Consider the following 11,372-nt stretch of genomic DNA (forward strand, 5'->3'; position numbering starts at 1 on the left):
ATTGAAAGGTGGAGAAAGGATGTCTCATAGAAAGAAGTGGCTGGGATCTGACAATACCAAAGCAACTTACTACGTCTCATTCAGCCTGACAAAACTTGGAATTCTTGCATGTTAAGAGCTGGGATGTGGTAATTCACAGGATCAGACTCTGCTGAGCTCGGGCTATTTCATCAGAATGCAAAGAACACAATGAATGGTCTCCAAGTGAAGTGATTTTATATTTGGTTCAGCACCATGTAGTGCTTTACATGGGGAAAAGCAATGTCCGGCAAGATGGAAATAGCTTAGAATGATGAGTTTTCTTTAATATATTGTATAATATAATATTGCTTATAAAGACAGAGAAACAAGTCAGAGCCGGCATAGAATGAGGGTGACAGGGGCTGTAAATCCTAAACTTCTGGGAATTACTTTCTGCCGGTTTCAATGTTTCTGAAAAATGAATGTGTGTTATTTTTGTTGGTAACTTTGTAAAGATGGTTGTTATTAGCAATTCAGTTGTTCACAACCCTCGGCAAGTTCTCTCCATGTTTTTCAGTTTTACACCACTTCTTGCAGTTATTTATTCTCCATGCCAGTATTATCTCTGACAGTATCAGCCATCGTGTTCTTTCGCGGCCAGGTCTTCTTTTGCTGCTGATCTGCTCAAGCATTAACAATTTCTCTAATGACTCTGCTCGCATTATATGGCCAAAATCTGTGAGCCTGAGTCAGGCCGTCTTGCCCTTCGTGAGCCTGAGCCTGGTCATCTTGTTCTCCGTGAGCCTGAGCCCTGTTTTCTTGTTCTCCGTGAACCTGTCCTCCATCAGCCCAGCCATCTTGTCATTCATGACCCTGAGCCAGATCATTTTGTCTTCCATGAGCCTGAGCCCGGTCATCTTGGCCTTCGTTAACCTGAGTCTGGTCATCTGGGCCTCTGTGAGCCTGAGCCCTTTCAGTTTCATCCCATTGCTTCTAGTCTTTCTTTGTGCAAGTGAGAATAGGGCTGATCCCTCTGCACTGTGACAGCCCTTCAGATATTTGTAGCCTCCCCTCAGCCTTCTTTTTTGCAAGCTAAGCATTCCCAGATCCTTTAACCGTTCTTCATAGGACATGCTTTGCAGACCGCTCACAATCTTGGTGACTCTTCTCTGAACTTGTTCCAGTTTGTTCATGTCTTTTTTAAAGTGGGGTGCCCAGAACTGGACACAGTATTCTAGATGAGGTCTGACTAAGGAAGAGTAGAGGGGGATAATTACCTCACGTGATCTGGACTCTATGCTTCTCTTATTACATCCCAGAATTGTGTTTGCCTTTTTGCCTGCTGCATCACATTGTTGACTCATGTTCAGTCTATGATCTATTAGTATGCCCAAGTCTTTTTCACATGTGCTGCTTAGCTTAATTCCTCCCATTCTGTATGTGTTTTTTTCATTTAAATACCATTTAAATACCAATATTGTTAAATACCATTCTGTGAGTCGCTGCCCACTGTGCAAGCTTTTCTAGATCTTTTTGAATACTCTCTCTCTCTTAGTATAGTTTTGGATAATTCGTTCCAAAGGACTGGTGCTGCTCTGGAGAAGTTTTGGAGGCTGGAATGAGAGGTTTGAGTTAAAGGGGCACCTAATCTGATTTAGTTAGCGGAGCGGGCTGGGTGGTGGATTGAGATGAGGGATGTAATGTAGGGCGGCGCGGTGGTGTGGAGGGCTTTGTGGATGAGGTTAGTGAGTTTGAATTGAATTCTGTGTTTGATGGGCAGCCAGTGCAGTGGTATATATATATATATATATATATATATATATATATATACACACGCACTGTCACGTAGGGTGAGACCGGACACATGGCATATGCTGAGGAGCTGGAAGGGTAAGATGCTGGTTTGTCATGGCGGCACTTACCACGCTCCCCCCCCCCCCCCCCCCGAGGGACACACGTAGCCAAGGCCAGGGCAGTGCTGGGCCTCTTCCGGACATTTCCAGTATGGGGATGCCCAATAAACATCAGGACAGGTGAAAGGGTTGTCACAGGGGATGCCACCATTCCAGCATCTACCGGCATGAACATCGGCGAGGGAATAAATGAGCCACAGACAGTGATAGAGTACCTCAGGTCCCCGGGAACGGTCAGGGCCTGGAATAACTTTACTGGGCAATAACTTCAAACGGTACAAGGCAAAAATCTGCAGTATTCAGAGTGCAGGCAAGATGATTGTGTGTGTGTGTGTGTGTGTGTGTGTGTGTGTATATACACATACAAACAGATTTGCCAATGAGTACCTCCACTCAGCGGTCCCAGACTTCAGGACGCTTGGGTGTGAACAGTTGAAGAAAGGGGGGCTAAAGGTGCTAAAGGTGCCCCCATGTGACTCTGTGCTTTTCTCTCTCAGACGGAAGCTGATGGAAACCTTGAACACCTGTTCCTGCTCTCAAGCACTGACACTTATGCCTTCACTTATACCACATGACAGGATAGAATTGTTGCATTTACAGGCAGACAGCTCACACTTTGCAGACGTTAACCTCCCATTTGCTGCAGCTGTGCAATACACATACCAGGATGACAAGACATTTTGCACAGTGCATCAACACAAGACATTTCACATATGACATTTATGGAGGGGGGGCCAGGAAAGCACGTGCTGAGCCACTACTTATATATAGGGGTTTTCCAGGCTTTTTTCCCTATGAATGACCTAACCTTAAGATTAATGAAAGATCGGCAGGGTCCTGGCACCCCCACGGATGAACTGTTTCCCAGAGCCAATATGTCCCATTGAAATGCATGAGACTGATCCTGCAGTGCAAATTCTGGGCCTCTGCACAGTGTATGTAGTTGTGCTACCCTGTTTCCCTGAAAATAAGACATTCCCTGAAAATAAGACATAGCACGATTTTCCAGAATTTTTGAGGATGCAAAATGATTTTTCAGGCTTTTTGAGAATGCTTGAAATATAAGCCCTACTCCAAAATTAAGCCCTGCTAACAGTTAATGAAAAGAGTCAATTTAAATAGTGTCCAGGCAGCTATACATGTAAAAAAGTTAAACCCTTTTGAACAAAAATTAATATAAGACACGGTCTTAGTTTTGGGGAAACACGGTAGTTCCTGCATGCAGGGACTCTGCAAAACAGCTGATTGGTAGGGGTACTGGACTACTGTAGATCTTTCATTAATGATCTACCCTTGGGATAAGTCATCAATAAAAACAAAACAGCCCGGAAAACCCTTATAAATCATCATTGGCATACATAGAAGAAAGTGGCCACCAGAAAGAGGCTCAATTTTGCCCCCCAAGACCAAAAGGCTTGGTGTTAGCTTGCTTCTTCTCACTTTTTCCGTGTCCCTTGGTACTCATCAGGTACCGTAAACTGGCCAGACAGCAAGGTATAGTTTATAATGATCGATTTACTGGTTCAGTAAATGATACTTTTAAGAGGAATCCATCAGCTAATTTGAGCCCTATGAGCTAAGCTTATGGGCTCAAGGTAGGTGACCCGCTGAATCTGGAAATGTAAGTTTTATACTCATATTCCCCAATTTCTGCGCATTGAACAGTGTGCTAACTCGTTGTCCCTATTGTAAATTTAGAATGGGATGACTACTTAGTGCACTGCATCGGCCCGTTTGAGTGCCGCCACTGGGGGAAAGTAAGTATACAACTGACTCAGCTTAACTTATAGGGCTCAAAGTAGTTGAACGCTTCTTTAAAGGGCTGGACTACAGCAAACTCCAATGAAGCTCATGCATATTCATATATGCACACTCTGCCCACTATCCTTCTTCCTCTAGCTGCTGATTGACAGGTTTCCCTATATGTGTGGTAAAACAGAAGGACCTGCCTATTAGCATTCGGAGGGAGGAGAAAGGCATAGGGAGTGTGCATATATCAATATGTATGAGCTTCATTGGATTTACCTTCAGTCCAGTCCTGCAAATCTTTAAAAGTAAGATTTGCAGAGCCACTAAAACAGTGTAAATGACAGGCTGCTGAAATCAGCAATTCTGTCGTCATAGTCTGCAGCCTGATGGAGGGCAGAGATAATTTGATTGTAGAAGCCAGAAGTGAGACTGAATCCTGGGAGATCAAAGAAAATGACAGAAGGGCAAAGCACAGACCATTATAACTGCCTGAACCTATTCCCTGTTGATGGTGGGTAATGTACAGTGGGGTCCCATGGTTACTTATCTACTACTTGAATGTTCTGAGCAGGCTTCCATCTATGAAACAAGAAATACGTACTGTACAATAACTAGTGCATTACATTCAGTAGCCGGCCTAGAAGCAAATTCTGTAGCAGCCGCTGACTGCTGTACAAGCCAAGGAAGGCTTTAGCTCACTCCATGTCTACGTAAGGCCAATCAATGAAACAAGACAAGTGTGCAAAGGCTTCCTGCAAATTTGTATCTAAGTGGATAGTACCAGTGTACTAGTGCATAAATAAAACACCCTGAAATAGCAACACAAAACAACCTTCTCACAGAACACATAAAAATTACCAAAAACCTGAGCTTTTTTTAGGAAGCATGATGAAACGGAGTCCACACACTATGGAGGAATTAGTTGCTCACATGTTCTCCTTTTAAGTATATCCAGACTGAATTATGAAAGCATTCATTGGAACCCAGTATTTTGGCACCCCCTGCTGGCAGACATGATAATTCTATATCCTTTAATAGAGCAATTCCCGAATATATCTCTTCATATTCCCTATTGTATATTGTTTCTCTTTGGAGGCAGCCATCTTTAGGACTTTACCAAGATCAGAATCACTTTGTCCTTCTCACTCTTGTGAAACTAGCCCCAAGAAAATCAAAGGGATTGTCGAGGGACCCAGAATCCTTACACAAACTATAGGAAGCTTCACTTGGCACCTGCTCATGTGGCATGGACCCGCTCTGTGCCATCGTTGCAGGGGATTGGCTGCTCATCTTAAGAACTAAATTGGGGCCCTAAACAAATGGAAATGTTTACATTCAAGTACAAATATTTTATGAGAACATACATGGATTTAGAGAGAAAAAAGCGACAATGGTGTCCATAACATATAAGCTGTGAGCAGGAGCCGTAGTACTGAACTGGATGAAAAGGAATTGGGATGGATTGAACGTAGAGGGCAAAATTTCAGTTAATGTGTTCTTTTGCCTTAGGCTACCTACAAACAGGTGAGTGCAATATCAGGCCAAGAAACGTTTCCGATACCATTTTACTTGCAGATGCAAGGCAATTTTCGGGTAAAATCATTTTTCGTCTCTTGTTAAATTTAGAGAAAATCACGCACAAATCTCAAACGAATATAAACATATACATGAGCACTTTTTTCCCTGCTTCGCATTGTGGTATGGAAAAACATCGTGACATGTCGTATCTTTGGGCGTTCCCTCAGAACACATTGCCCATTGTTTTCAATAGGGCTAAAAAAAACATTGCACAGGAAAGACATGCTGATCTTTTGGCACGACTGAAAGCCCTGTCATAGGATCGCTACTTCCCTAAAGGGATGGAAGGTGTATTTTTAGATACATCTCGCATCCGCAGGGACATTGCACATCCCCGAGCGCGATGTCGTGCTTGCCTATGTGAAATTAGCCTTTGGGCTCTTTCCCACGAGCGCTTATACGGCGACGGTGTTTTTACGTCTGCTCCGTATAGGCACCTCAATGGGTGGTTTTCCGCAATCGCGGCCAATGTTTTTTCGTCTATTCACACGACCGCGAGCGTCATTTTTAGCGAAAAAAAAGACGCCGCACCCCGGAAAACCCTCGCTCTGCCAAAATCCTCGCGATGCCTTCCAGAGCCTTTACAGAGGCATCTGTAAGCTTTTTGCTGCGTTGGACACTGCAAAAATGCCTTTCCCTTCCTTATCTTTCCCTGCTCCCATAGGAGTCTATAGGATCGGCCGGCGTATATTGGCCAAAACATACTTCCAGAACTGTTTTGGCTGAGCGTATATATGCCGGCTGCGTATATGTTCTATTTTTCACGCTGCCGGTGTATTTACGCGCCGTATATTCGCCAATGTGAATGGCTGTATTGGAAACCAATGCTTCACATGGGTAGCTTATATGCACCCGGGCGTGAAAACGCAGCGTATATGCGCTTGTGGAAATAAAGCCTTCATTAAAAAAAGGGTACTATCGCTTTAAATGTATTGAAATATTATTGCGCCTTCGATTGGCTGATGCTTCTTTAAATAGGAATACCTCTGAGACACATGACTGTGCTCTGAGGAAGACACAGGTTTGAAACGTGGCAAAAATTTTCCATTTTGGATCGCGATCCATTGCCTCCAAGCTTGGATTGTATAGTCTGGATGGTTGGATCTTGTCTTTTAGACTTCGGGCTCATTTATATGGGTGGATAGCCATGTTGGCAGTGTCCTGTGCTGGATTGGTACCGCATTGCAGGTCTCTGCTTGTAAACTCCCATGGGAGGACGTGACAAAAAATTGGTGCATTTTAGCTAAGTATTATGCGGCTAGTCCAGCATGGCTGTATTTGGAGACAACTTGTGTAACTAACGATCAGTTGAATTTTATCCACCAGCAGGATAGATGTCGATTTCCTCTGGTGCAGAACTCTGAAACGGTAAAGGCAGTAGCTGCTGTTCGTATTGCCCAATTGCCAGCCGGTACATAGAACTTCCTGATCTGATCAGATATTTGCTTTATTAATTATATGGACTCTGGGCCGTTTTTCAGCTAGGAGGCATTGGACAATATATGAATGTTGAAGTGTGTTCATGTATAAACCCGATTTTGCTTTTCAGGTCTATTTTTTCGATTATGAATTTGAGCATGCTGATAGTATTCTGAAATCACTTTTACATCTACACTAATGTGCAAATGTTTTAGGCAGGTGTGGACAAAATGCTGCAAAGTACGCTTTTAAAAATAGAAATCTAAAAAATTAACAAAATGCCAAGCAAATGGACAAAATAGAAATCAGCATTTAGTGTGACCGCTGTTTACCTTCAAAACAGCATCAATTCTTCTAGGTACACTTGCACACAGTTTTTGAAGCTCAGCAAACATCGAAGAGAACTAAGCACAGATGTTCTGTAGATATGAGCTTCCTCGAATCCTTCTGTCTCTTCATGTAACCCAAAGAGACCGGATAATGTGAGATCTGGACTCTTTGGAGACCATTTCATCACTTCCAGGACTCCTTGTTCTTATTTACACCAAAGATACTTCCTAATTACATTGAGTGGTTGTTCTGCTGTAGAATAAATTTGGAGCCAACCATATGGCTCCCTGATGGTATTGGGTGATGGATACGTATGTCTGGATTTCTCAGCATTGAGGACACCATTAATCCTGATGCAGCCCAAAACTTGTAAGGAACGTCCACCATGCATCACTGCTGCCTGCAGATACTCAATAATGTACCGCTCTCCAGCATGCTGCACTGCTGCCTGCACACACTATTGCATCACTCTCCACCATGCTTCACTGCTGCCTGCAGACACTCATCATTGCACCGCTCTGCACCATGCTTCACTGGTGGCTCTAGACATTCATTATTGTACCGCTCTCCACTATGCTTCACTGGTGGCTGTAGACATTCATTATTATACCACTCTCCAGCCCTTCCGTGAACAAACTGGCCTCTGTTTCAGACAAATATTTCACATTTTGAATCATCAGTCCAGAGCTCCTGCTGCCATTTTTCTGCACCCCAGTTCTTATGTTTTTGTGCATCGTTGAATCATTGGGCCTTGTTTCTACTTTGAATATATGGCCTTTTGGCTGAAAATCTTCCATGAATACCAATTTTGGACAGATTTCTCCAAACAGTAGATGGATGTACCTGGGGCACACCGGTTTCTGCCAGTTCTGAGCTGATCACACAGCTGGCCAACTTCCAATTTTGAAGGGAAGTGAACTGCATTAATTTTCCTTGGCTGAACACTGCTTATACAGTGCTTACTTAATGCTGCCTGTTTCTTTGTGCTTTTACAAAAGAGCTTAAAACAGCACATACCAAAACCCCAGGCTGCTGTGAAATCTGTGCCTGGGAGAGACATAGGTGATGGAATATAACTACCTTGTATCTTGTTACCATGCTCAGGCTTGGCATATGACCTGTGACATAAAACGGTCTTCCACGACTTCACTTTTGTAGCAGAGCTTCACTGTTCCACACTTAGTTTTAAGATACTACACCGCTGTTTGTTTCAATTATTGACTGTTTTAACCTACGTATGAGGATGATTAAAATCGCTAGCACCAGTTTGGTATAATTGGCTAATTACTTGACAATAATCCTATAAAACTGTACCTAAAAGAGTTGATGCCATTTTAAAGGCCAAGGGCGGTCACACTAAATATTGATTTGATATACATTTCCCTTTTGTTCATTCATGTTTGAAAGCATTCTCACGTTGCAACATTTTTTCCACACCTGCTTAAAACTTTTGCCCAGGACTGTATGTAAAGTAATATCTACAAATTCTAGTATGATTGTGGTCATGACGTTACTCTCAACTTTTCTAATAAATTGTTCTTTTTAAACAGGTTGATCGATAAAAATATTAAATTCTTTATCAAACTCAAGTGCCCGTTTCCTCCATTTTGCCCTTTTTCCTATTTTATCTATTGCATTCTGAATTTTTCATAACCAGGTACAAATAAAACAATGTTTAAAATGCACCGACTTAACACGACCTCAGGAAATGTTCATAGAGGTTTCCTCTTTGCAGATCCATGTTGGATTTTTCTGGCATGCTCTGCAATAGATCCAGGGCTGAGCTTTGGAGTTCTACTGTGAATTTACATGCACATCCATACTTCGATTTCGCCTCATCCAATAGACAAACCTGCATGCGACCGCCCGACCTGTAAATTGTTTTTGTCACATGAATTTTAAAATCCATGCTTACAATTATCCATGCTGTATGAATTATGGTGCAGATTACCACTTAGTGCAATGGGATGTAAAAATGGCGTAGACCCGATGCCAAATACAACACAGTGTGATAGGAATGTACCGTATTTTTCCACGCACCCCTAGTTTTCCCTCCCAAAACTCAGGAAAAAAAAATGTCAAACATAGAATAGTACACACGTTTATGTAGTGCTGTTCTATGTTTAGACATCACTAAAAGTCCCCGTTACACTCACCAGCTGACCTGTCATCGCTGCCGGTAGGTTCTCTGCAGCTCTCCCCTTCACTTCCCGTTTACAGATTGCTATGGGGACCAAGCAAAGGAGACTGCAGACTCGGCCAGCCAGCGCTGATAGGACATGGCTGGCAAGTATACAGTGGTTTTATGTGTGTGAGGGACAGCGTCGGGCATACTGACCTAGCTGCTGCTCTCCCTTTCTGAGCTGCTGCTCTGTACTTTGCCGGCATATTAGTGCAAGTTTTCGCCGTATTGCTTCCGATGAAAACTTACACTATAAATGTTGGCATCCCGTGTATAAGATGCAGGGGTTTCTTTTTTGACAAAAAAAAAAAAAAAAAGAAGTGTAAAAAAAAAAGCATTTTATACCCAGAAAAATACGGTAAGCCCAGCTTCACATGGGCAAGAAATTTGCATGAGATTTGTGCGTTGTGAAACGTACACATATGAACCCCATGAGCGATACAATGCTGGAAACAAAGCAGGGCATGTTCTAACTTGTGTATGCTCTTGCATCAAAGTCCCATTTACTTCAATGGGAGAACTCCACGATAATCTGCCGCACTGGAGGATCCCTGCATCCCCGAAGTGATGAAAGGCTGTTTTCCCATGAAAACCCATTGTATCCTCAGGGGTTTCACATGGTGGGTAGCGCGATATTGGGGCGGGATTCGCAGCTTATTACGCTCACCCACGTGAAGTTAGCCTAAGGGTTCAAAGAACAGAAGGGTCTATAAAAAGTGCAAGTTTGGACTTAAGAACACAACTACAAACCTTAGAAACACCGTTTTATTCAAAGTCAGAACAAGTTTTAAGGCACAGTAACACAGACGTACGTTTCAAGTAAAGAAATTCCTTCAGAATCAACATGCCCATCTCTCACGCCCATAAAAGGGGTATATATCCCCACCTTGGTCCTGCCGCATCTAGGCTCCAATAGGTGGTTAAGGTTATGGAAACAGCTGTTTCAGTCACTCTCCATTCCTTAACACTTGCCCATCTCTTGCAGCCTAAAATACAAATAGGAGAGCGGCGGGTGTAACCCTTTAAGGAAAACACATTTCGGTAGGAAAAGGATTTCCACTTGGTTTTAAAAAAACATCAAAAACGGCATAAAACAATTGTTTCTTCCATGGTCATAGTGCAGGTAGAATACAGAACGGCCGGCATCTTTGTGGTCTAGTAAATTAAAAGAATGAATGTATGTGTGCACCGCTACCAACAAATACATGTACGGAATCACTTCTGCTGTACATCTCACTTATAGGTCTTACCGTATCAGGGATTTGGGATTAGATTTCTTTTGTAGAATATGACGGTCCATAAAGCTTAATGTTCAGGGTGTTCATGATTTGATGAACTGGTATATAAATAAAATGTATAGTAGTGTTGTATTTACACACGGCATTGGGTCTTTTTCCAAAGTGAATTTTTCTTGTGTGAACATAACGTAAAGGATCTGATTTTAGGTCTCTTATATGGTTTACAGACTGTAGCAAAAAAGCATATAGAAATGCAATGCATATAAAGTGTCAGGGCCAAATATAAAAACTAGTAAAAAGGAAAATCAATGGATTGAATGAAAACTGAGTTCTGCAATCTAAACGATAGCTATAGGCAGTTTGCTTGCACTATTATATTCCCCACGGGACCACAACTGAATGAAGTCCATTAAATTTGAGTAAAGAAAACACTATTTGATTTAGAAGTTTGCCACTTTCAAGGTGGAGCCTGAAGCTCCGGATTACATTGTGGTCTTTGCAGTTAATCAGGTATTCATCAATAGAGCACTGCCTCATTATCCATACCCCAATACATCTACCCAGCCAAACACTGCCATAAAAGTTATCCAGGTTTGGGCACTTTGGACGTTCTCTGTAAATAAAAGCTGCTGTTGGGACTCAACGAGAAAGTACTTAAAAAAAAAAACACGCATAACTTGGCTTTCCTTCAATTTTATGAAATCTGTTTGGAAATCTTACTATAAAGCCCTGAAATAGCAGCAACAATGTAGACGCCCATTTAAATTTAAGCTCCATAATAAAACGAATAATATCTGCGTGCGAAATAGAGAATACTGAGAGAAATCTAAACACGAAAAGCAAAAAAAAAACCCAAAACCTTCATTGATAATATTCACATTGACAAACTAAAACCATGCAGACCCATTTAGCTATATCTATGCCGAGGAGAAAGATGTCAAGTGTACTTATTGCTTTTGTAAGAATAAAAGCAGCTGGTGACACTGCAAGCAAAACACAGGG

This window comes from Eleutherodactylus coqui, chromosome 3 (genome assembly GCF_035609145.1).
Source record: "Eleutherodactylus coqui strain aEleCoq1 chromosome 3, aEleCoq1.hap1, whole genome shotgun sequence".
NCBI lineage: Eukaryota > Metazoa > Chordata > Amphibia > Anura > Eleutherodactylidae > Eleutherodactylus > Eleutherodactylus coqui.